The sequence below is a fragment of the Aegilops tauschii genome, chromosome 3, assembly GCF_002575655.3.
Source record: "Aegilops tauschii subsp. strangulata cultivar AL8/78 chromosome 3, Aet v6.0, whole genome shotgun sequence".
Classification (NCBI taxonomy): Eukaryota; Viridiplantae; Streptophyta; class Magnoliopsida; order Poales; family Poaceae; genus Aegilops; species Aegilops tauschii.
The window spans coordinates 525047856-525075352 of record NC_053037.3 but is presented as its reverse complement, the minus strand read 5'-3'; the positions used below and the strand labels follow the sequence as shown (position 1 = coordinate 525075352).

Sequence of the window (27497 nt, the reverse complement as noted above, 5' to 3'; positions counted from 1 at the left end):
TTAGGACACAAAGTGAATCACAACACGCGAAACCAAACCCAACCCCTCGGTTGTCCGCTTCCTCTCCTCAGTGGTTCGTGGATATCTTGATGGACAAACCTTGCCCTTGATCGCAGGATCCAGGTCACTACAACGCCCACACACCTTCCTATCATGCAGAGATATCTCTGCCATATTAAGCGCAGCTTCCACAACACGCCTGATGTAGGTCACAAAGTTATTGTCGGGTTGGAAACCATAGATGGTGAGTGAGGGAGTCCTGGATTAAGGGGTCCTCGAGCGTCCGTGCTATGTAACGTGGGCCGGACTAATGGGCCATGAAGATACAAGACAGAAGACTTCCTCCCGTGTCCGGATGGGACTCTCCTTTGCGTGGAAGGCAAGCTTGGCGTTCGGATATGAAGATTCCTTCCTCTGTAAACCGACTTTGTACAACCCTAGGTCCCTCCGGTGTCTATATAAACCGGAGGGTTTAGTCCGTAGAGGCAATCATAATCATACATGCTAGACATCTAGGGTTTAGCCATTACGATCTCGAGGTAGATCAACTCTTGTAAACTCCATATTCATCCAAGATAATCAAGCAGGAAGTAGGGTATTACCTCCATCAAGAGGGCCCGAACTTGGGTAAAACATCGTGTCCCTGTCTCCGGTTACCTTCGATCCTCAGATGCACAGTTCGGGACCCCCTACCCGAGAACTGCCGGTTTTGACACCGACATTGGTGCTTTCATTGAGAGTTCCGCTGTGTCGTCGTCAGAAGGTTTGATGGCTCCATTAGTCATCTACAACAATGCTGCCCTGAGGGAGGTCTTTCTCCCCGGCCAGATCTTTGTGTTCGGCGGCTTCGCACTGCGGGCCAACTCGATTGGCCATCTAGAGCAGATCAACAGCTACGCCCCAGGTCACCAGATTAGTTTTGGAAGTCTGGATTATGTCGCTGATATCTGAGGAGACTTGATCTTCCAAGGGTTCGTGACCCCAACCTCCGCTCTGGCCTTAGATCCGGAGCGCATCACCAGGTCCGAAGACGGGATTCCCGAGCCCGCCGGACTCTCTGCGGCTATTGAGCCTAGTACGGGAGAGCCGAAGGAAGTAGTGTCACCAGCAATCTTCATGAAGCCGGACTCTTCTCCGGACACTGGCTCCGAACCCTCGGAGTCAGCATCGTGTGAGCTCGGCCAAGGAGTTTCCTTCCCGCCGTACTCCACGGATTCTCCTCCCCTAGCCAAACCTCGCCTTTAAGCGAGGCTCTGGACTTAATGCGATCCCTCGTCATTACAGAGGGGCAACGTCCGAACTGCGCCCAGCCCGGACTAGGGGCTGAGAGCAGGGAATTTTACGTCCCACCCACCACCCACTTCATAGCCACTATCGAGGACTTAACTGACATGCTCGATTACGGATCTAAAGACATCGACGGTATGGACGACGATGCCGGAGAAGAGCAGGCCCAAAACCCGTCGTTTACCGGACGCTGGACGACCACCTCTTCGTATGACGTGTACATGGTGGATACACCCAAAGAGGGTAACGGCGATAACGAGAAAAATCCAGTTGAGGATAAACCTCCTGAGATACAACCAAAGCACCGATGTCAGCGGCGCCGCTCTAAATCACGCCGTGGAAAAGACGGCAATACCGGCACCGGAGACAACAATACTCCGGATGACGCCAAAGACCAAGAAGACCCCGTCGAGCCAACCTCCGAACAGGACGATCGGGAAGATGGGCAAATTAGCCCTGATGAACAGGCTGTAAACAAAGACTCAGAGGATAATAATTATCTTCCACTCTCCGAGGATGAGGTGAGCCTCGGCGACGAAGACTTTATCGTGCCTGAGGAACCCCTCGAACAGGAGCGCTTTAAGCGCCGGCTAATAGCCACTGCAAGGAGCCTGAAAAAGAAGCAGCAGCAGCTTCAAGCTGATCAAGATCTGCTCAACGACAGGTGGACTAATGTCCTGGCAGCCGAGGAATACGGCCACGGGTGCCCAACCAAGAGTTACCTGAAGCGTAAGCTGCTACCCCAATTCGACGACGAGGTGCTGGAGCCCGTACCATCATCACGTAACGCGGCCGACCGACCACCACGTGGCCTTGACAAAATGGCAACTCAAGCCGAACACCAGCCTGTACTACCTCGCCGTAAAAGTAGAGACACAACAACTCAGGGATATACATATGACCTATGGCAGGACTTGGAAAATAGAGCAGGTCAGACCAGCTCGATCTACGGATTGCGGGGGCGGCTATCCAGCCGGGCGCGACAAGCATAACCACGTCCGGGCCGAAACCGCAGGCGGACTCCATCCGAGCTGCGTCGCGACTTGGCCTGATGTAGAGGCGCCGCACACCCCCTCTGCTTCAATGACGAAGTAATGGAGCACGAATTCCCAGAAGGGTTTAAACCCGTGAATATCGAATCATATAATGGAACAACAGATCCCGCGGTATGGATTGAGGACTTTCTTCTCCATATTCACATGGCCCGCGGTGATGATCTCCATGCCATCAAATGCCTCCCGCTAAAGCTCAAGGGACCAGCTCGTCCCTGGTTAAACAGCCTGCCATAAAACTCCATTGGCAGCTAGGAGGACTTGGAAGACGCCTTCCGCGACAACTTCCAGGGTACATACGTCCGACCTCCGGATGCCGATGACTTAAGTCACATAGTTCAACAGCCCGGAGAGTCGGCCAGGAAATTCTGGACTAGGTTCCTAATTAAAAAGAACCAGATCATCGACTGACCGGATGCCGAAGCCCTAGCGGTCTTTAAGCATAGCATTCGCGACGAATGGCTCGCCCGGCACCTTGGCCAAGAAAAGCCGAAGTCCATGGCAGCCCTCACGGCACTTATGACCCGCTTTTGCGCGGGCGAAGATAGTTGGCTAGCCCGTAGCAGCAACAGTGCAGACGAACCTGGCACCTCTGAAGCCAGAAATAGCAACGGCAAGCCCCGACGCAACATGCACAAGCGTCAAAACAACGGTGACAATACCGATGACACGGCGGTCAACGCCGGATTCAGTGGCTCCAAGTCCGGTCAGCGGAAGAAGCCATTTAAAAGAAGAAATCCGGGCTCATCCAGCTTGGACCGAATCCTCGATCGACCATGTCAGATCCACTGCACCCCCGATAAACCCGCCAATCATACCAACAAAAGTTGTTGGGTCTTTAAACAGCCAGTAAGTTAAATACCGAGAATAAGGAGAAGGGGTCGCCAAGTGAGGACGATGACGAGGAGCCCCGTCCACCAAACACAGGGGGACAGAAGAAATTTCCCCCCAAGTCAAAACGGTGAACATGATATACGCTACTCATATCCCCAAGAGGGAGCGCAAACGCGCGCTCAGGGACGTCTATGCGATAGAGCCAGTCGCCCCAAAATTCAATCCATGGTCATCCTGCCCGATCACTCTCGATCACAGGGACCATCCGACCAGTATCCGCCACGGCGGCTCAGCCGCACTGGTCCTCGACCCAATCATTGATGGATTCCACCTCACGCGAGTCCTCATGGACGGTGGCAGCAGCCTTAACCTGCTCTATCAGGACACAGTCCGCAAGATGGGCATCGATCCGTCAAGGATCAAGCCCACAAAAACTACCTTTAAAGGAGTAATACCAGGAGTAGAGGTCCGTTGCACGGGCTCAATCACATGGGAAGTCGTCTTCGGATCATTGGACAACTTCCGAAGCGAAGACTTGATCTTCGACATCGTCCCCCTTCCGCAGTGGCTATCACGCACTGCTCAGACGAACCGCATTTGCTCGCTTCAATGCGGTGCCACACTATGCCTATCTCAAACTCAAGATGCCCGGACCACGCGGTGTCATAACAGTCAACGGAAACATGGAACGCTCCCTCCGTACCGAGGAGCACACCGCGACCCTGGCAGCGGAGGTACAGGGCGGCCTTATCAAGCAGAACATCAATTCGGCGGCCAAGCCCCCGGACACTATTAAACGAGTCCGAACTACTCCACAGAATGACAGTCCAACTCGTTAGGAGTTCGACTAGCAATTCGGCCTCCGTCTCAGCCCCGATCGAATTGCGGCGCACGTACCGTGCGTACATAACTACGCACTAAAAATACCATGGGCAAAGACGGAGGCATAACTCAATCACGGTCCACGATACGGCTCGACCTCATCTGGACACTCATACTTTCCCTTTCCTTTCTATCCTTTTCAGGTTTCTTTTCCACGGGCCCCTCACGAAGGCTCGATCGTCGATCCTTCCGAAGGATCACATACCAAGGAGGAAAGCAGCATAGACGTGTGGTAGAATATCCAAATGATCTTCTTGACGACCACTTTACCTGTTTTCAGGACCCGCACGCAGCTTCCCCTTGGTCTCGGCATGTTAAATAGCCCTGTTGCTTATCGCATTATTTGTACAAATACGCTTTGACGTATCAATCAGACTATAATGGAAACAGTTTCCGGCCCAACATATGTGGCACTCGCTTACTCCTTCGTTATATTTCACTATTTTTATCGATTGCACCCGTACACTTTGGTACGACTTAACTCGCCAGGGGCTCCATTGCACTCCATACGTTTACAACAAGTCCGAACAATTTTTACAGTATAATTCGGCGCCCCGAATATAGCATTATATGCATCGGCTCCGAATCATGTCTTTGGTCAATAGTTGGGTTGCCCGGCTCCTATGCTTGCTACCTTATGTTCCGTCTTATCGGCTAGGGTAGTAAAGGGAGACCTACTGCGATTGTGTTCCTGGTTTATCCGGATAAACACCTCAGTAGAGAAAGCCGAAAACTGACTGTCATGATGCGGCGAGAGCTGTTCAGCTATTCGGTGGCTAAACATAAGTCTTTTGCGATTTTTTTTCCGCATTATGCGACGGATCGGCCTCTACCCGATCAGGTGTCTACAGCACCCTAGTCCGGATAAACAAATACTAACTAGGGGTTGCGCCTACACTCCTATTGTCAAACTCCTATGGCTAAGTGAGGGTGATAAAGCCACGTAGTCCGATTGCCTGGTTCACTGCACTAAACACCTCCTTCGAGGACCAAACTCTTGGGTCAAGTGTGTTTAGGTTCCAACCCGAACACCCCCGTACTACCTACGTGGGGGCTGAAGCCGACGACTGGCCAACTCTCAGATTTAATAAACGGCCGCACAGGAGGGAATATTTTCACACAACAACAAGCAATATATTACATATAGGCTTTGTTCCATAATACAGGGCTGGATAACATGAATACATTCATTCAAAAATAATGTCCTTCGCACACTGGCCCTACGCGGGATCCTTCCAGGACAGCATCAAAATACCGGTCGGGCGTGCGGTGCTCTTTGCCCGCAGTCGGTCCCTCGGTCGCGAGCTTGACGACGTTCATCTTCGCCCACTGCACCTTGACACGAGCGAAGGCCATCCGTGCACCTTCGATGCAGATCGACCGCTTTATGGCATCAAGCCGAGGGCAGGCATCGACCAGCCGCTTCATGAGCCCGAAGTAGCTGCTGGGCATGGCTTCGGCAGGCCATAGACGGATTATCAAATCCTTCATGGCCAATCCGGCCACCCTATGCAGTTCGGTCAGCTGTTTCAGCTGATCGCTAAGGGGCACCAGATGCTCTGGCGCAAGGTATTGCGACCAGAATAGCTTCTCCATTGAGCTCCCCTCTTCGGCTCAGAAGAACTCCGCAGCGTCAGCAACACTGCGAGGCAGATCCGCAAACGCTCCTGGAGAACTCCAAATCCGGGTCAGTAAGAGGTACCTTTTCTTCACAAATTTGCTCTGCATGATAAAGGCCTTACCCGCCGTAATTTGCTTGGCCTCCTGGATTTCCCGGAGGGCGCCCTGGGCTTCAACCCGGGCCTCTTGTGCGCTTTGGCGGGCCTTAGCAAGTTCGGACTGAGGGAGTCCTGGATTAGGGGGTCCTCGGACAACCGGACTATATGCTTTGGCCGGACTGTTGGACTATGAAGATACAAGATTGAAGACTTCGTCCCGTGTCCGGATGGGACTCTCCTTTGCGTGGAAGGCAAGCTTGGAAATTCGGATATGTAGATCTCCTCCCTTGTAACCGACTCTGTGTAACCCTAGCCCCCTCCGGTGTCTATATAAACCGGAGGGTTTAGTCCGTAGGACAACAACAATCATAATCATAGGCTAGCTTCTAGGGTTTAGCCTCTACGATCTCGTGGTAGATCAACTCTTGTAATACTCATATCATCAAGATCCATCAAGCAGGAAGTAGGGTATTACCTCCATCGAGAGGGCCCGAACCTGGGTAAACATCGTGTCCCCCGCCTCCTGTTACCATCCACCTTAGACGCACAGTTCGGGACCCCCTACCCGAGATCCGCCGGTTTTGACACCGACATTGGTGCTTTCATTGAGAGTTCCACTGTGTCGTCACCATAAGGCTTGATGGCTCCTTCGATCATCGGCAACGATGTGATCCAGGGTGAGGTTTTTCTCCCCGGACAGATCTTTGTATTCGGCGGCTTCGCACCGCGGGCCAACTCGCTTGGCCATCTGGAGCAGATCGAGAGTTACGCCCCTGGCCGTTAGATCAGGTTTGGAAATTTAAACTATACGGCCGACATCCGCGGAGACTTGATCTTTGATGGATTCGAGCCTATGTCAGGTGCGCCGCATAGTCACGACGAGCATGACCTAACTCTGCCGTCGGACGGTGTTCAGGAGATCACACCTGTGGCTACTCCGGCCCTAAATCCGGAGCAGAGTGCGCCGTCCGAGGACGGGTGGATGGACCCCGCCACGGAGGCCGCCCACTCAGTGGTGATAGAGCCGAATACTGATTTCACCTCCTACGGGACCTGTGTTGCCGGACACTTGGATTCGTCCCCGGCCACGGGCTCCGAACCGCCTGCGTCCGTGCCTATCGAATCTGATTGGGCGCCGATTATGGAGTTTTCCTCCGTGGATATCTCTCAGCACTCGCCCCTGGGCGATGTGCTAAATTCATTAAGGTCTCTCTCCTTGTCAGAAGGCCCTCGGCCGAACTATGTCCGGCTCGAGTGGGAAACGGACAGCGAAGAAATTCGTCCCCCACCCACCACCCACTTAATAGCCACTGTCGACGACTTAACCGACATGCTCGATTTCGGCTTCGAAGACATCGACGGTATGGACGATGATGTAGGAGACGAACAGGAACCACTGCCCACAGGACGCTGGACTGCCACCTCATCATATGATATATACATGGTGGACACCCCCAAAGAAAGCGATGGCAATAAGGCAATAGAGGATAATCCCCTCGAGAAGCAATCTAAGCGCCGGCGTCAACGGCACCGCTCTAAGCCCCGCCATAGCAAAAGCGGTGATACCGACACAAGAGACAATAACGCTGCAGATAGTGCCGAAGACGAAGACAATCCCCTCCAGCCAGGCTCCGAGCGGGAGGATGGGCCAGCTAGCCCTAAGGAACAGGCAGCAAACGGAGAATCAGAGGACGACAATTACATGCCTCTCTCCGAAGACGAGGTGAGCCTCGGCGACGAAGAATTTATCGTGCCTGAGGATCCCGTCGAGCAGGAGCGCTTCAAGCGCCGGCTTATAGCCACAACAAAAAGCCTAAGAAAAAGCAACAACAGCTTCAAGCTGACCAAGATCTGCTAGCGGATAGATGGACCAAGGTCCTGTCGGCCGAGGAATACGAACTCGAGCGCCCAACAAAAGTTACCCAAAGCGCTGGTTGCTACCCCAGCTCGAGGAGGAAGCATTAAAACCTACGCTCCCAGCGTATGATGCGGCTGACCGGCCACCTCGTGGCCGAGACAAAGCGGCATATCAGGCCGAAGTCCAGCCCACACCCCATCGCCAGTTAAACAAAAATACCAAGGCCCGGGGTAACACGCAGGACCTGCGAGACGTATTGGAAAACAAAGCAGGACATGCAAGATCGATCTACGGATCACGGGGGCGCGCCACAACAACGCGTGACGACGACCGTCACGCCGGATATACTAAAAGCAAATCCGGCCGGGCCGAATACATCAGACAAGACTCGTATGAACTGCGTCATGATATAGCCCGGCACAAAGGCGCCGCACACCCCTTATGCTTCACTGATGAAGTAATGGATCACGAATTCCCGGAGGGTTTTAAACTCGTGAACATTGAATCATATGATGGTATAACAGACCCCGCGGTATGGATTGAAGATTTTCTCCTCCACATCCACATGGCCCGCGGTGACGATCAACATGCCATCAAGTACCTCCCGTTAAAACTCAAAGGACCTGCTCGGCATTGGCTCAATAGCCTGCCGGCAAACTCCATTGGCAGTTGGGAGAATTTGGAGGACGCGTTCCTTGACAACTTCCAAGGCACTTATGTGCGACCACCGGATGCCGATGACTTGAGTCACATAACCCAACAGCCAGGGGAATTAGCCAGGAAATTCTGGACTCGGTTCCTAACTAAAAAGAACCAAATTGTCGATTGTCCGGATGCCGAGGCCTTAGCGGCATTTAAGCATAACATCCGCGACGAGTGGCTCGCCCGACACCTCGGCCAAGAGAAGCCGAAATCGATGGCAGCCCTCACGACACTCATGACCCGCTTTTGTGCGGGCGAGGACAGCTGGCTGGCTCGCAGCAACAACACATCAAGAAACCTTGGCAATTCGGATGCCAAAGATAGCAACGGCAGGCCGCATCGCAACAGACACAAGTGCCGCAACAACGGCAACAACGCCAAAGAAACGACAGTTAATGCCGGATTCAGTGGCTCTAAATCTGGTCAGCGGAAAAAGCCGTTCAAAAGAAGCAATCCGGGCCCATCCAGTTTGGACCGCATACTCGATCGCTCGTGTCAAATTCACGGCACCCCCGATAAACCAGCCAACCACAACAACAGAGAATGCTGGGTGTTCAAACAGGCCGGCAAGTTGGACGCCGAAAACAAGGAAAAGGGGCTGCACAACGACAACGAGGAGGAGCCCGGGCCACCGAACACAGGAGGACAGAAGAAATTTCCTCCCCAAGTGAAAACGGTAAACATGATATACGCAACCCATATTACCAAATGGGAATGGAAGCGCGCACTAAGGGACGTCTATGCGATGGAGCCAGTCGCCCCAAAGTTCAACCCATGGTCTTCTTGTCCGATCACCTTCGATCGCAGGGACCACCCGACCAGTATCCGTCATGGCGGTTCTGCCGCATTGGTCCTTGACCCTATCATTGACGGATTTCACCTCACTCGAGTCCTTATGGACGGCGGCAGCAGCCTGAACTTGCTCTATCAGGATACAGTGCGCAAAATGGGTATAGACCCCTCGAGGATCAAACCCACCAAAACCACCTTTAAAGGTGTCATCCCAGGTGTAGAGGCCTGTTGCACGGGCTCAATCACACTGGAAGTGGTCTTCGGATCTCCGGACAACTTCCGAAGCGAGGAGTTAATCTTCGATATCGTCCCCTTCCGCAGTGGCTATCACGCACTGCTCGGACGAACCGCATTTACCAGATTCAATGCGGTACCGCATTACGCATACATCAAGCTCAAAATGCCAGGACCTCGCGGGGTTATAACAGTTAATGGAAACACAGAACGCTCGCTCCGAACAGAGGAGCACACTGCGGCCCTCGCAGCAGAAGCGCAAAGCAGCCTTATGAGGCAAACCGCCAATTCGGCGAAAAAGACCCCGGACACCTTCAAGCGAGTCCGGAGCACCCTGCAAGAGGATCGCCAGGCACGTTTAGAGCTCGCCTAGCAATTCGGCCTCCGTCCTAGTCCCAGTCAAGCGGCGAAATTTGCGCCGCGCGTACATAATTACACACTCAAGATACCATGGGCATAGGCGGAGGCACGGACATGGCACGGCCCACAATGCGGCTCAACCGTTTCAGGACCTGTATACCTTTAACATTTTCTTCCTTTCAGGCCCCTATTCTCTGAAGGCCCTCTCCGATCGTCTGATCATCGGACCCGTCACGGGAAGGAAACACCAAGGAAGCTAGAAGCTTTGACATACAAGGGAATCCACAGGTGGTCTCTGATAACGATCGATATACCTGTTTTGCATACCCACACACAGTTTGCCCTTGGATAGGACATGTCAAATAGTCCTATTTTTTTACTTATTGCACTACATGTATGCATACGCTTTGACGTATCATTTAAATAACAATGTACAACATTAGCTCATTATTGCACTACTTCATATTTTTTCCCTGTCTGCTTATTTACGACAAATTGCACCCGTACATTCTGATACGTCCAGTGCGCCAGGGGCTTCAATGTACCCCATAACACAGCAAGAAAAGTCCGAACACTTTCGACAGTGCGGCACCCCGAACTTATAGCATTATATGCATCAGCTCCGAATCATGTCTTGGGTCAATAGTTGGGTTTTCCCGGCTCCCATGTTTTGGTACTTTACGTTCCACTATATCGGCTAAGGTAGCGCTGGGAGAACTACTGCGATTGTGTCCCGGTTCTTCCGGACGAACACCTCAGTAGAGAAAGCCGAAAACTGACTGTCATGATGAGGCGAGAGCTGGTCGCTGTTCGAGAGGTCTCAAATCCTTAAAGATTTTTTCCGCTTCGGGCGAGGAGTCGGCCTTGTCCGATTTAGGCGTACATAGCGCCCCAAGTTCGGCCTTGCGAGTACTAGGGGCTTCACCAAAATTTAAAATTGTAGACTTCTATGGCTAAGTGAGAGTGATAAAGCTTTATAGTCCGATTGCCTGGTTCATTGTGCTGAACACCTCCTTCGAAGGACCCAAAACTGGGATAAAGAGTGATCAGGTTTATCCCGAACACCTCAGTACTAGTTACATGGGGGCAGAAGCCGACGACTCGCCAACTCTCAAATTTTATAAACGGCTGCACCGAAGGTAATATTTTAAATTAGCAAGCGTTATATAGCGCACATGAACTAGTTTCATATTACAGGATCACATGAGTACATTCATTCAAATATTACATCCTTAGTGCATTCCTCCGCCACAAGGCGAGCACCCTTCAGAACACTGTCATAACACTTTTTGGGATGGCGATGCTCCTTGCCCTCCGGCGGCCCCTCCTTCACCAGCTTTTTGGCGTCCATCTTAGCCCAGTGCAATTTCGCCCGGGCAAAAGCCCTGCGCGCACCCTCAATGCAGACGGACCACTTTATGACTTCAAGCCGTGGGCAGGCGTTCACAAGTCGCCTTACCAGGCCGAAATAGCTGCCAGGCAGGGGCTCGCCAGGCCACATCCGGACTATGAGGCCCCTCATGGCCAGTTCGGCCGCCTTGGTCGCTCAAGGGCATCGGATGTTCGGTCCTAGCATATTGAGACCAGAACAACTTCTCCGTCGAGCTCCCTTCCTCGACCCGGTAGAACTCCGCGGCATCCGACACACTGCTGGGCAGATCTACAAACGCTCCTGGAGAGCTCCGAATTCGGGTAAGTAAAAGGAAAGTTTCCTTCACATGCTTGCTTTGCATAATGAATGCCTTACCCGCCGCTATCTTCTTGACTGCCTCAATATCCTGAAGGGCCTTTTGGGCTTCGGCCTTGGCATTTTGTGCGTTCTCGAGGGCCTTCGCAAGCTCGAACCCTTGCGTCTTAGAGTCACGCTCCAAGGACTCATATGTTTTGACGAAATCCTGGAGCTCTTGCTGAACCTCGCCGACTCGGGCCTCATGCTTCTCGCGCTCAGTGCACTCCTTGGCCGCTTTGTCTTCGGCCTCGGACAACGCCTTCTTCAGGGCCGCCACTTCGGTCGTGGCCCCTAGCAAAATTCATGACGATCCTATGATTTAATAACCATCTTCTTTTTTTATCGATACACAGACGGGGTATCACTTACCTTTGTTCTCCTCGAGCTGCCTCTTGGCAAGGCCGAGCTCTTGGACCACTCAAGGTCATGCTTCAGTACGGAGACCTCCGCAGTACGTGCGGCAGCGGCCAGCGGCGAAGCCTGCTCATGCACATAGACATACTCTGATTAGACTCCTGTGATTTTTATTGATCCTCTGTTCGGCCTTTCTTTGCGAACGCCAAACAGAGCATCAGGGGCTACTGTCTATGCTGTAACATTTTCTTATAATTTGATTACTTACCTCAAAGTCTGTTAGAAGCCTGGCACAGGCTTCAGTCAGCCCACTTTTGGTGGACTGAACCTTCTCGACCACTGCACTCATGATAGTGCGGTGCTCTTCGTCGATGGAAGCGCCGCGAAGCGCTTCCAGCAAATTGTCCGATGCCTCTGGATGGACAGAGGCCATCAGCACGGACGGCTTGCCCCTCTTAGCGAGGGGTTGCCTGACAGAGTCCGGAACCACTTGAGGTTCCGGCACAGTATTCGGCGGGGGGCCAAACTTGCTGCCCCCGTCATTGGAGCCCATGGGAATCTTGCTCCTCATGCGCCCAGCGCCTGGAATGTCGCCTTGGGGCGCCTCCGGAACTGTCTCCCCTTGGTTAAGTGCCCTTTGAGACAACACCTCGATGTCGTCCGTAGGGTGGGGGGAGGAGGCGGTCGGGAGTGAATCGTTGTTCATCTCCGACGGGCCCAAAGACTCCTCCGAAGAGGATACGTCGATATGGGCTTTGGAGGGGCTGCATGATCATGTTCGGCATGATAAGAAGCAATAAAATAAAACATACCAAGAACTATTATGGTATCTAGATACTTACGACTTCGCCAGGGGCTTGTCCCTGGGCAACCACTCCTCGTCGCTGTAAGCGGCTGTTGTGGAGTAGTCCGGAAGGAGGGTCCTTCCCTTCTTGGACCCTTCGGCCTCCCCATATGGGGCGGCCTTCCTTTTCTTGTCTCCCCCGGCTGGGGGGGACCTTCCTCCTCCTCGTTCTCGTGGGAGGAGGGCGCCTTGGAGTTATCGGACGATGATTCCGATACAACCTTGCGCCGGAGACCTTTCCTGGTCCCTGCGGCATTCTCCTTGGCCTTCTTCTCCGGCGCCTCATAGGGCGCCGGAACCAGCATCTCCATTAAGAGAGTCTGTGCTGGATCTTCCGGCAGTGGAGTCGGACAATCGATCCGCTCCGCTGTCGCTACCCAGTCCTATTAAAACGGCGTGGAGACTCAGATCCCTCACACAATTATACTTGGGAAAGGAACATTTTGTGAGATATAAGGAGCTTACCGGATTGGCAGGGCGCTTTGCGCTGAGTCCGCGATCCTCGGTAAGGGGAGGAGGTACCTCGGCGGCCTTGAACAGCACCTTCTAGACGTCTTTGTGCGTTGTGCCGAAAAGCTCTCGCAGCGTCTGGTGCTCGGCCGGGTCGAACTCCCACATATTGAATGCCCGTCTTTGACACGGGAGGATCCGGCGGAAGAGCATGACCTGGACCACGTTGACAAGCTTGATTTTCTTGCTTATCATGTTTTTAACACATTTCTGGAGTCCGGTCAGCTCCACCGATGAGCCCCAGGATAGGCCCTTCTCTTTCCAGGAGGTGAGCCGCATGGGGATTCTGGATCGAAATCCGGGGGCCGCCACCCAGTTGGTGTCACGCGGCTCGGTGATGTAGAACCACCCCGATTGCCACCCCTTCACGGTCTCCACATAGGAGCGTTCGAGCCAGGTGACGTTGGGCATTTTGCCCACCATGGCGCCTCCGCACTCCGCTTGCTAGCCGACCACCACCTTCGGTTTAACGTTGAAGGTCTTCAGCCATAGGCCGAAGTGGGGCTTGATGCGGAGGAAGGCCTCGCACACGACGATAAACGCCGAGATGTTGAGGATGAAATTAGGGGCCAGATCATGAAAATCCAGCCCGTAGTAGAACATGAGCCCGCGAACAAATGGGTGAAGGGGAAATCCCAGCCCGCGGATGAAATGGGTAAGAAATACAACCCTTTCGTGGGGTTCGGGGGTAGGAACGATCTGCCCCGCGTCTGGGAGCCGGTGCGCGATGTCTGCGGCCAGGTATCCGGCCTCCCGGAGCTTTGTAATGTTCTCCTCCATAATGGAGGAGACCATCCACTTGCCCCCCGCTCCGGACATGTTTGGAATGGCTTTGCGGAGAGGATAGGAACTTGGGCGCTGGGGCTCGAGTGCGCGAGAATGGATGGGCAGGGAAGAAGAAGGCGTGGGTAAAAAAGAGGAATCCTTATCCCTTTATAAGGGCGGAGGAAACTGTGTGCCTCCCCACCTACCTGGTAAACTCGCTTATTCCCCAAGCGCCGTAATTGATTGCGCGGTTGGGTTACCCACACCCGTATTGATGAGAATCCCGTGATAAGGGGACACGATCTCTGCTTCGACAAGACGTGCCAAGAAAACCGCCTCGCAATATGTGCAGTAGCTGGTTGAGAAAAATGGTTCGAATAATGACCGGGCCATGGCGTGATGTCACGTTATGAAAAGTTGTCAGCAGATTAGATTTGTGGAATATTATACTCTCTACGGTGGTATGTGGAACTTGTTTTGCAGAGCCGGACACTATCCTTGTGTTCAAAATCTTCTATGGAGTATTCGGAGGATGAACCCGCCTTGCAATGCCGAAGACAATATGCGCGCCGGACTCATCGTCATTGAAGCCTGGTTCAGGGGCTACTGAGGGAGTCCTGGATTAGGGGGTCCTCTGACAGCCGGACTATATGTTTTGGCCGGACTGTTGGACTATGAAGATACAAGATTGAAGACTTCGTCCCGTGTCTGGATGGGACTCTCCTTTGCGTGGAAGGCAAGCTTGGCAATTCAGATATGTAGATCTCCTCCCTTGTAACTGACTCTGTGTAACCCTAGCCCCCTCCGGTGTCTATGTAAACCGGAGGGTTTAGTCCGTAGGACAACAACAATCATAATCACAGGCTAGCTTCTAGGGTTTAGCCTCTATGATCTCGTGGTATATCAACTCTTGTAATACTCATATCATCAAGATCAATCAAGCAGGAAGTAGGGTATTACCTCCATCGAGAGGGCCCGAACCTGGGTAAACATCGTGTCCCCCGCCTCCTGTTACCATCCGCCTTAGACGCACAGTTCGGGACCCCCTACCTGAGATTCGCCGGTTTTGACATCGAAACGGACTCCTGGTCAGCAATCTTGCGCTCCAAGGACTCGCATTTCTTTACGGCGTCCTCGAGCTCCTGCTGAATGATACATCTCCAACGTATATATAATTTTTGATTGTTCCATGCTATTATATTATCTATTTTGGATGTTTAATGGGCTTTATTATACACTTTTATATTACTTTTGGGACTAACCTACTAACCGGAGGCCCAGTCCAAATTGCTGTTTTTTGCCTATTTCAGTGCTTCGCAGAAAAGAAATATCAAACGGAATCCAAACGGAATGAAACCTTTGGGAGAGTGATTTTTGGAACAAACACAATCCAGGAGACTTGGAGTGGACGTCAAGGAAGCAACGAGGCGGCCACGAGGTAGGGAGGCGCGCCCCCACCCTTGTGGGCCCCTCGTGGCTCCCCCAACCGACTTCTTTCGCCTATATGTACTCATATACCCCGTGAACATCCGAGAGCACCATGAAATGCTATTTCCACTGCTGCAACCTTCTCTACCCGTGAGATCCCATCTTGGAGCCTTTTCCGGCGCTCCACCGGAGGGGGAATCGATCACGGAGGGCTTCTACATCAACACCATAGCCTTTCCGATGATGTGTGAGTAGCCAACCTCAGACCTTCGGGTCCATAGTTATTAGCTAGATGGCTTCTTCTCTCTATTTGGATCTCAATACAAAGTTCTCCTCAATCTTCTTGGAGATCTATTCGATGTAACTCTTTTTGCGGTGTGTTTGTCGAGATCCGATGAATTATGGGTTTATGATCAAGATTATCTATGAACAATATTTGAATCTCCTCTGAATTCTTTTATGTATGATTGGTTATCTTTGCAAGTCTCTTCGAATTATCAGTTTGGTTTGGCCTACTAGATTGATCTTTCTTGCAATGGGAGAAGTGTTTAGCTATGGGTTCAATCATGCGATGCTCGATCCCAGTGACAGTAGGGGAAACGACACGTATTGTATTGTTGCCATCGAGGATTAAAAGATGGGGTTTATATCATATTGCTTGAGTTTATCCCTCTACATCATGTCATCTTGCCTAATGCGTTACTTTGTTCTTATGAACTTAATACTCTAGATGCATGCTGGATAGCGGTCGATGTGTGGAGTAATAGTAGTAGATGCAGAATCGTTTCGATCTACTTGTCGCGGACGTGATGCCTATATACATGGTCATGCCTAGATCTCATAACTATGCGCTTTTCTATCAATTGCTCGACAGTAATTTGTTCACCCACCGTAATATTTATGCTATCTTGAGAGAAGCCACTAGTGAAACCTATGGCCCCCGGGTCTATTTTCCATCATATTAATCTCCCAACAACTAGCGATTTCTGGCGCCGTTTATTTTGCAATCTTTACTTTTCAATCTATACAACAAAAATACCAAAAATATTTATCTTATTATCTCTATCAGATCTCACTTTTGCAAGTGGCCGTGAAGGGATTGACAACCCCTTTATTGCGTTGGTTGCAAGGTTCTTATTTGTTTGTGCAGGTACGAGGGATTTGCGTGTAGCCTCCTACTGGATTGATACCTTGGTTTTCAAAAACTGAGGGAAATACTTACGCTACTTTGCTGCATCACCCTTTCCTTTTCAAGTGAAAACCAACGCAGTGCTCAAGAGGTAGCAAGAAGGATTTCTGGCGCCGTTGCCGGGGAGTCTACGCACAAGTCAAGACATACCAAGTACCCATCACAAACTCTTATCCCTCGCATTACATTGTTTGCCATTTGCCTCTCGTTTTCCTCGCCCCCACTTCACCTTTGCCGTTTTATTCGCCCTCTTTTCCGTTTGCCTCTTCTTCACTTGCTCCTTGTGGTTTTTGCTGCCTTTATGTCTAAAACTGGGGAGGTTATCGTTGATAAGGACAATAGTAATAACATGGGAAACTTTGAAGTTTTTGATGATCCTTCTGAAGAACCCACTATCTTACATACTAAAAAGTTTCGAATCAGTAGTGGTAATATTATTGGAAAAGGAGTTATTCAAGATTTCTTTACTTGTGCCGGTGCTTTGCGCACTATGGGTGGATCTATTCTTCTTAAAACAAGTAGTCTTGCGGATGCTATTTCTTTGCTCGTAGTTGAACTTGAAAGACAGTTTATTCATATGCATACTTGCATACAAACTAGAATTTTCCAATATTGAGCACTCTTCTGTTAAGCGAGCAACTACTATCTTTTTGGCACATGAGTTTAGATTTATAATAATAGAAGCCAATGAAATTTTTGCGCATTATAGGGTGGACGCTGGTCGTCCTCCCATAGAAGCTATCCTTTTTAATCAAGAAGACTTAATGCGCTTACGATCTTTAGATCATGTTGCTTACAATGAAAACCTTAGAAAGAAGGTTCCTACCGATGTTCTAGTTGATAGAATTTCTGACTCAATGATGATTTTGCTATTCATAATAACGGGTTAGGTTTTTCTCTTGAACAAAGGCTTGTGACTTTTTGCCAAAAGAATGCTTATAATGATGAATTGGTTGTGCAATATAAGGGGCCAAAGGAGAAATCCATACCTCCCGAGCTTGATCTTGGGGACTCTTGTCCCATTAAATTTGGCCCTTTTGATTATTTTTGCCTACCGCAAAGAAAACTTGCTGTTGAACGTAGGGAATATGAGAGGAGTTTTCGCGATTTGCCTTACCATTATTATTATGATACTTAGATCTATTCTTGCTTTTTGTTAAACAATAGCGCTTGTTGAGAGGCAACCAAATTTTATTTTTGTTCCTTGCTTTTTGTTCCTGTTTAGTAATAAATATTTCATCTAGCCTCTGGTTAGGTGTGGTTTTGTGTTTTAATTAGTGTTTGTGCCAAGTAAAACCTATAGAATCTTCTTGGGTGATAATATTTGATCTTGCTGAAAAAAACAGAAACTTTCTGCTCACGAAAATAATTGTTAAAAATCACCAGAACGTGATAAAATACTGATTCCAATTGCAGTAGATTAATAATCAAATTATCTAGGTCGTCCTATTTTGGTAGAATTTTGAGTTACAGGAAGTTTGCGTTAGATACAGATTACTACAGACTCTTTTGTTTTTGACAAATTCTTTTTTCGTGTGTTGTTTGCTTATTTTGATGAATCTATGGCTAGTATCGGGGGGTATGAACCATAGAGAAGTTAGAATACAGTAGGTTTAACACCAATATAAATAAAGAATGAGTTCATTACAGTACCTTAAAGTGGTGGTTTGTTTTATCTCGCTAACGGAGCTCATGAGATTTTCTGTTGAGTTTTGTGTTGTGAAGTTTTCATGTTTTGGGTAAAGATTTGATGGATTATGAAATAAGGAGTGGCAAGAGCCTAAGCTTGGGGATGCCCAAGGCACCCCAAGGTAAAATTCAAGGACAACCAAAAGTCTAAGCTTAGGGATGCCCCGGAAAGCAACCCCTCTTTCGTCTTTGTCCATCGGTAACTTTACTTGATGCTATATTTTTATTCACCACATTATATGTGTTTTGCTTGGAGCGTATTGTATGATTTGAGTCTTTGTTTTTTAGTTTGTCACAATCATCCTTTCTGTACACACCTTTTGGGAGAGACACACATGAATTAAAATTTATTAGAATACTCTATGTGCTTCACTTATATCTTTTGAGCTAGATAATTTTGCTCTAGTGCTTCACTTATATCTTTTTAGAGCACGGTGGTGGTTTTATTTTATAGAAATTATTGATCTCTCATGCTTCACTTATATTATTTTGAGAGTATTTTAGAACAACATGGTAATTTGCTTTGGTTAAAATTTTAGTCCTAAAGTGATAAGCATCCAAGATAGGTATAACAAAAACTATCATATAAAGTGCATTGAATACTATGAGAAGTTTGATTCTTTATGATTGTTTTGAGATATGAAGATGGTGATATTAGAGTCATGCTAGTTGAGTAGTTGTGAATTTGAGAAATACTTGTGTTAAGTTTGTGATTCCCGTAGCATGCACGTATGGTGAACCGTTATGTGATGAAGTTGGAGCATGATTTATTTATTGATTGTCTTCCGTATGTGTGGAGGTCGGGATCGCGCGATGGTTAACTCCAACCAACCCTTCCCCTAGGAGCATGCGTGTAATACTTTGTTTTGATGACTTGTAGATTTTTGCAATAAGTATGTGAGTTCTTTATGACTAATGTTGAGTCCATGGATTATACGCACTCTCACCCTTCCACCATTGCTAGCCACTCTAATACCGCAAAACTTTCGCCGGTATCATACACCCATCATATACCTTCCTCAAAACAGCCACCATACCTACCTATTATGGCATTTCCATAGCCATTCCGAGATATATTGCCATGCAACTTTCCACCGTTCAGTTTATGATGACACGCTCCATCATTGTCATATTGCTTTGCAAGATCATGTAGTTAACATCGTATTTGTGGCAAAGCCACCTTTATAATTCTTTCATACATATCACTCTTGATTCATTGCATATCCCGGTACACCGCCGGAGGCATTCACATAGAGTCATATTTTATTCTAAGTATTGAGTTGTAATTTTTGAGTTGTAAGTAAATAAAAGTGTGATGATCATCATTATTAGAGCATTGTCCCAAGTGAGGAAAGGATGATGGAGACTATGATTCCCCCACAAGTCGGGATGAGACTCCGGACTAAAAAATAAATAAATAAATAAAAAGAAAAGAGGCCAAAAAAAAGGGCCAAAAAAATGAGAGAAAAAGAGAGAAGGGACAATGTTACTATCCTTTTACCAATGCTTCAAAGTAGCACCATGATCTTCATGATAGAGAGTCTCCTATGTTATCACTTTCATATATTAGTAGGAATTTTACATATAGAACTTGGCTTGCATATTCCAATGATGGGCTTCCTCAAATTGCCCTAGGTCTTCGTGAGCGAGCAAGTTGGATGCACACCCACTTAGTTTTTGTTGAGCTTTCATAAACTTATAGCTCTAGTGCATCCGTTGCATGGCAATCCCTACTCACTCACGTTGATATCTATTGATGGGCATCTCCATAGCCCATTGATACGCCTAGTTGATGTGAGACTATCTTCCTCCTTTTTGTCTTCTCCACAACCACCATATTCTATTCCACATATAGTGTTATGTCCATGGCTCACGCTCATGTATTGCGTGAAAGTTGAAAAAGTTTGAGAATACTAAAGTATGAAACAATTGCTTGGCTGAAACCGGGTTGTGCATGATTTAAATATTTTGTGTGATGAAGATAGAGCATAGCCAGACTATATGATTTTGTAGAGATAACTTTCTTTGGCCATGTTATTTTGAGAAGACATGATTGCTTTATTAGTATGCTTGAAGTATTATTATTATTTATGCCAATATTAAACTTTTATCTTGAATCTTTCGGATCTGAATATTCATGCCACAATAAAGAAAATTACATTGAGAATTATGCTAGGTAGCATTCCACATCAAAAATTCTGTTTTTATCATTTACCTACTCGAGGACGAGCATGAATTAAGCTTGGGGATGCTTGATACGTGTCCAACGTATCTATAATTTTTGATTGTTCCATGCTATTATATTATCTGTTTTGGATGTTTAATGGGCTTTATTATACACTTTTATATTATTTTTGGGACTAACCTACTAACCGGAGGACCAGTCCAAATTGCTGTTTTTTTTTGCCTATTTCAGTGTTTCACAGAAAAGGAATATCAAACGGAATGAAACCTTTGGGGGAGTGATTTTTGGAACAAACGCAATCCAGGAGACTTGGAGTGGATGTCAAGGAAGCAACGAGGCGGCCATGAGGTAGGGAGGCACGCCCAGGGGGGTAGGCGCGCCCCCACCCTCGTGGGCCCCTCGTGGCTCCCCAACCGACTTCTTTCGCCTATATATACTCATATACCCCGTGAACATCCGAGAGCACCACGGAACCCTATTTCCACCGCCGCAACCTTCTGTACCCGTGAGATCCCATCTTGGGGCCTTTTCCGGCGCTCCGCCGGATGGGGAATCGATCACGGAGGGCTTCTACATCAACACCATAGCCTCTCCGATGATGTGTGAGTAGCCAACCTCAGACCTTCGGGTCCATAGTTATTAGCTAGATGGATTCTTCTCTCTCTTTGGATCTCAATACAAAGTTCTCCTTGACCTTCTTGGAGATCTATTTGATGTAATTCTTTTTGTGGTGTGTTTGTCGAGATCCGATGAATTGTGGGTTTATGATCAAGATTATCTATGAACAATATTTGAATCTCCTCTGAATTCTTTTATGTATGATTTGTTATCTTTGCAAGTCTCTTCGAATTATCAGTTTGGTTTGGCCTACTAGATTGATCTTTCTTGCAATGGGAGAAGTGTTTAGCTTTGGGTTCAATCTTGCGGTGTTCGATCCCAGTGACAGAAAAGGAACCGACACGTATTGTATTGTTGCCATCGAGGATAGAAAGATGGGGTTTATATCATATTGCTTGAGTTTATCCCTCTGCATCATGTCATCTTGCCTAATGCGTTACTCTGTTTTTATGAACTTAATACTCTAGATGCTTGCTGGATAGCGGTCGATGTGTGGAGTAATAGTAGTAGATGCAGAATCGTTTCGATCTACTTGTCGCGGACGTGATGCCTATACACATGATCATGCCTAGATATTCTCATAACTATGCGCTTTTCTATCAATTGCTCGACAGTAATTTGTTCACCCACCGTAATACTTATGCTATCTTGAGAGAAGCCACTAGTGAAACCTATGGCCCCCGGGTCTATTTTCCATCATATTAATCTCCCAACAACTAGCGATTTCTGGCGCCGTTTATTTTGCAATCTTTACTTTTCAATCTATACAACAAAAATACCAAAAATATTTATCTTATTATCTCTATCAGATCTCACTTTTGCAAGTGGCCGTGAAGGGATTGACAACCCTTTATCGCGTTGGTTGCAAGGTTCTTATTTGTTTTTGCATGTACGAGGGATTTGCGTGTAGCCTCCTACTGGATTGATACCTTGGTTCTCAAAAACTGAGGGAAATACTTACGCTACTTTGCTGCATCACCCTTTCCTCTTCAAGGGAAAACCAACGCAGTGCTCAAGAGGTAGCGCTGAACCTCCCCGACCCTTGACGCATGTTTTTTGCGGGCGGCTTGTTCCTTCTCCGCTTTCTTCTGGGCTTCGGTCAGCGCTTTCTTGAGGGACTCCACCTCGGCCGCAGCTCCTATGAAACATCATAATAACACGATCAACACAAACAATTCATATCATTTTAGATCTGAATAGGCCATTGCATACCTTGCTTGTCCTCAAGTTGTTTTTTGACACGACCGAGCTCTTCATCGGCCTGCTCCAGCCTCTGCTTCAGTTTGGATACTTTGGCAGAATGGGAGGTCGCAGCCAGCATCGACGCCTGCTTATTCACATAGACACGTATGATTAGTCTCCTGCGAAAATTATTCGATCCTTTGTCCGACCTTTCTTTTCGAACGCCGGACAAAGTCTCAGGGGCTACTGTCTATACTATGGCATTCTTTTTGCATAATTACGTCACATACCTCAAAGCCTGTTAGAAGGCTGACGCGGGCTTCGTTCAGTCCGCTCTTAGTGGACTGAACCCTCTCAACCACCGTACCCATAAGGATACGGTGTTCTTCCACAATGGAAGCACCTTGAAGCGCTTCCAGTAGAGTATCCGGTGCCTCTAGGTGGACAGAGGTCACTGGCGAAATAGGTGCACCTCCTTCTTTCGAAGGAGGCTGCTTACCTGATTCCGGAGCCGTATGGGCCTCCGAAATAGTATTCGGTTGGGGGCCGAATTGGGTATGGCCCCCATTGCTAGTTTCTAGGGGGGTCTGCTCCCCCATGTGTCCGACGGCCGAGGTATCACCCTCTGGCGCCACCGTGACGGCCTCCTGTACCTCTCCCTGGCTTGGGAGGGTCCTTCGGGACCACACTTCAGCGTCGTCCGCAGTCTTGGGGGCGGAGGCCACTCGCTGTCCATCACATTTGGATCCAGCGAATTCCCCGAAGATGATGATCGTTGGGGGTGGGCGTGAGCCGGACTATATCGCATGATTCAACATGTTAAAACCACGAAGTAAAGGAGTTGGATATATATGTGCATAAGTGCCTTTGAGTACTTACGATTCGGCCAGGGGCTTCTTCCTGGGACGCCACTCAGAGCTCCTATCGGTGTTCAATGCAGAATTATCCGCAAGGGAGACCTTCCCTTTCTTGGACGCCTCCGCCTCTGCCTCCAGATCTGTGGAGGCCGCCTTTTCTTCCTTCCCCCCTCGGGGGGGGGGGGGGGATTGCTTTCTTCCTCCTCCTCGTCGTTCTCGGCGGGGGAGGAGTGGGTTTCGGCATCTTCAGACGGTGCGTCCGAAGTGCCTTTACGGCAGAGGCCGCTTCTTGCCTCCTGGCCCTTCTTCTGCGGCGCCTTGTAGGGCGCCGGAACCAGCATCTTCGTCAGAAGTGGGATAGCTGGGTTTTCAGGCAGCGGAGCCGGACACTGGATCCGCTCCACCTTCTTTATCCAGCCCTGAAAAGACAAATGGAGAAGCTTGGACATCTTCATTGAATGCACAGGTAGAGGATACACCTTGAAATATGAAGAACTTACTGGACTAGCTGGATGAGTCAGGTCATAGCCGCGGTCCTCGGTCGTCTTCGGCCATGACTGATTGGCCTTGAAAAGCACCTTCCAGATACCTTCGTGCATGACACCGAAGAACTGTTGCAAGGTCTGGTGCTTGGCCGGATCGAACTCCCACAAATGGCAAGTCCGGCTTTGGCAAGGAAGGATCCGGCGAAAAAGCATCACCTGGATCACATTGACGAGCTTGATGTTCTTGTCCACCATGCTCTTAATGCGCGTCTGCAGCGCTGACACCTCGTCCGATGACGCCCAGTCCAGGCCCTTGTTTAGCCAGGAGGTAAGCCGCATTGGGGGCCCGGACTTGAATTCGGGAGCCGCGGCCCAGGTGGTGTCGCGGGGTTCTGTGACGTAGAACCACTGCTATTGCCACCCTTTGGCGGTCTCCACAAAGGTGCCTGTGGGCCATGTGACGTTAGACAATTTGCTCACCATGGCGCCTCCGCACTCTGCATGTTGACCATCCACCACTTTCGGCTTCACATTGAAGATCTTTAACCATAATCCGAAGTGGTGTGGGATGCGGAGGAAGGCCTCGCACACGACAATGAATGCCAAGATGTTGAGCAAAGAATTTGGGGCTAGATCGTGGAAATCTAGCCCGTAGTAAAACATGAGTCCACGGACGAAGGGGTGGAGAGGAAATCCTAACCCGCGGATGTAGTGGGGGATGAATACCACCCTCTCGTTGGGCTCCGAGGTGGGGACGATCTGCCCCTCGGCCGGAAGCCGGTGTGCGATTTCCTGGGCCAAGTACCCCGCGTCCCGGAGCTCCGTGATGTTCTCCTCCGTGAGAGAGGAGGCCATCCACTTGCCCTGCGCTCCAGATCCGGACATGGTCGGAGTGCTTTTTGGGGGCGGAAAGGATGGAAGCTTGGGCGCTGGAGCTCGAGAGCGAATGGGCAGAGAGGAAGAAGGCGTGGGTGAAAGAGTGGATCCTTATCCTCTTATAAAGGCAGCGAATATCAAGCGCCTCCCCACTCGCCTTAAAACTCGCCTATTCCCCAAGGGTCGTGCGGACGGTGCGGTTGAATTACCCACACCCGTATTGATGAGAATCTCGTGATAGGGGGACACGATCTCTGCTTCGATATGACGTGCCAATGAAAACCGCATCTCGAAACATGGAGCGGGAGGCTAAAAACGCTTCGAAATAATGACCGGGCAGGGACGTAGCGTCTCACTGCAAAAGTTGTCAGTAGATGGGACTTGTTAAATATTATAATCTTTGCGGCTGTGTGTGGTGCCTGTTTTGCAGAGCCGGACACGTTTTCTGTGTTCGAGGACTACTTTGAAGTATTCAGAGGAGGAACCCGCCTTGCAATGCCGAAGACAATTTGCGCGCCGGACACATCGTCATTGAAGCCTGGTTCTGGGGCTACTGAGGGAGTCCTGGATTAAGGGGTCCTCGGGCGTCCGGGCTATATAACGTGGGCCGGACTAATGGGCCATGAAGATACAAGACAGAAGACTTCCTCCCGTGTCCGGATGGGACTCTCCTTTGCGTGGAAGGCAAGCTTCGCATTCGGATATGAAGATTTCTTCCTCTGTAAACCGACTCTGTACAACCCTAGGTCCCTCCGGTGTCTATATAAACCGGTGGGTTTAGTCAGTAGAGGCAATCATAATCATACAGGCTTAGACATCTAGGGTTTAGCCATTACGATCTCGAGCTAGATCAACTCTTGTAAACCCCATATTCATCCAAGATAATCAAGCAGGAAGTAGGGTATTACCTCCATCAAGAGGGCCCGAACCTGGGTAAAACATCGTGTCCCTGTCTCCGGTTACCTTCGATCCTCAAACACGCAGTTCGGGACCCCTACCGAGATCTGCCGGTTTTGACACCGACAGTGAGCTTAGCCAAATTCTTGTGCTTGAAATCAGGGGCATATGGCTTCCACTTCACCTCTGCCTTTTCGCACAAACCATATTTCTTCCGTAACTCTTTGTCTGTCACCTTTTTGCACCAATGATCCCATACTCTAATGCACAGCTCTTTTAGGGACGATGCAGCTTCAAGAATAAACATTGTCCAAGCTAAATCACTTCCTTCAGAAAGATGACCCAGATTCACACGCTGTAATTTGCTGAGCACAGGAGTAAGCAGCTTCGGGGATTTTGGTAGAACCCAAATCTGGGATAGACAAAAAACAATTAACAAACTCGATGCAAGTTGCATATAAATTACATGCTCAATTGGCGGAGAAGACCCACCCAAGTTATTATTGCTGCATATAATATATAGAGCGAGAATGGGCATATATGATTCAAATGACTAATTCGTACCTTTTCACTTGCAAAATCCAGATGCAGATCGCTTACGGAAGGAACATTAGCAAGGAGCTGACTTAACTCAAGGGTCTTTTGCAAACGGCCGGCAGATTTCATAAGTGTGAGCTTCGAAAGCTGTGGTACAAAAAGAAAATACAGGAAATCTTCATAAGAGTACCAACTATTATAGCAGTTCAATTCCCCCGGTCAGTATACCCTTTGAAGTTTTGGTAGATATGTCAGTTCAATTCTCTCAAATTTCCCCCGGTCGACCACGAACTCAACAAGTTGAGCATGTTCTACTTGCAGCACAAAATAGATCGCTGAGTCGCAATCGGTTAAACAGAAGGACTCCAAAAGCTTGCAAGTGCTGAGGATGCTGGGGATGTCGTGTTCACCAAACCTCATATTGCGCAGCCACAGGTGCCTAAGGCCAACAAATGCATCTGGACAAGCACCGATAAGATCATTGAACTGCTTACCAAAGCGGAGAAAATCTGCAAAAGAGCAGATCTTACGAGCCTTCTCTGTTGTGATCTGAAATTCAGCCGCGGCAACTTTTTGGGCTGACATGGCACGGGCAACAGATCTGCAAATGGTGGGAGAGTCGTGCTGCGTCAAGACAAATCTAATTTTGAGTTTGGTGATGGTGATATCCGGGCACCTTGTGCTCAAGATGTTATCAGTCACATGAGCCACCGCTCGGTTGATTTGGAGGAATTCACGAAGACTGAAAACACGAGCTTTATCATGGCGGCCTGGAATGGAACCAGCACTTAGGAAGAGCTGTGAGAGCATAGCGGGGAGCTTGAGCATTTGCCTGGATAGGACGCAGGCCCTTATAGCGTCGAGCGTGTCCACCCTCTCCAGAATGTTGAGCAGAAGGTCATTGGGCAGCTTGCTAAGCCTGTCTCCGTCTCCATTGTCAGCGTTGCGAGTTTCTTCTTGCGTCGGATTTAGCTGGAACGAACAACAAATAATCATCATTTTGAGGATGAACCTGACGTGTAGGACAAACATCAATCAGTCAGGCACAAAAGGAACAACACTTACATTGAGGCCGTTTTTGTCCTTCATGGCTGATCGGATCAACAAACTGACCTAATTTCGCCCCGAACGCAGTCAGGCATAATAGCCGAAGCAGAGGTAGTGGCAACGAAGGAGAGCGATGGTCATGGTGGCCGGCGGCGGAGGAGAGTGGTGGTGGCCGGAGCGGACGGCTAGGGAGGGTGCGGGCGGGGGAAGTCGCAGGGGACGACGGCAACCGAGGTTAGTGTTGGCCGCAGCGGACGGCTGGCGTGTGGTGGGGTGTTACAGAAGGGATGGAGGCGGGGTACTGTGGTGGCCGGCGGCGGAGACCGGGAGAGGCTGGGAGACGGGACGGGTTGCCTTGCCGCAGGGGAAGGCGGCGCCTGCGAATTCACTGGATCGGCCTAGGGTGAATTATCAGCGGCAAGGATTAAAACTGGCCGATCAGTTCCCTTGTCGTGGTCGTATCGCAATCCGTGTCCGGCCTTCTGTTTTTTCTCGCGTTGTGCACGCCTATATATGACTGCACTATCTACAAATCCATAGAACCGGGACGAGACAAGCCCCAAAACCGTAAGGCGGCGCCGACCCG

At 49.4% G+C, this 27497-nt stretch overlaps 1 pseudogene; it reads right to left on the bottom strand.

Moving 5' to 3' along the window:
• On the bottom strand, positions 1 to 26953 carry LOC109773660 (uncharacterized; annotated as a pseudogene).
• Between the last annotated feature and the right edge of the window lie 544 nt (positions 26954 to 27497).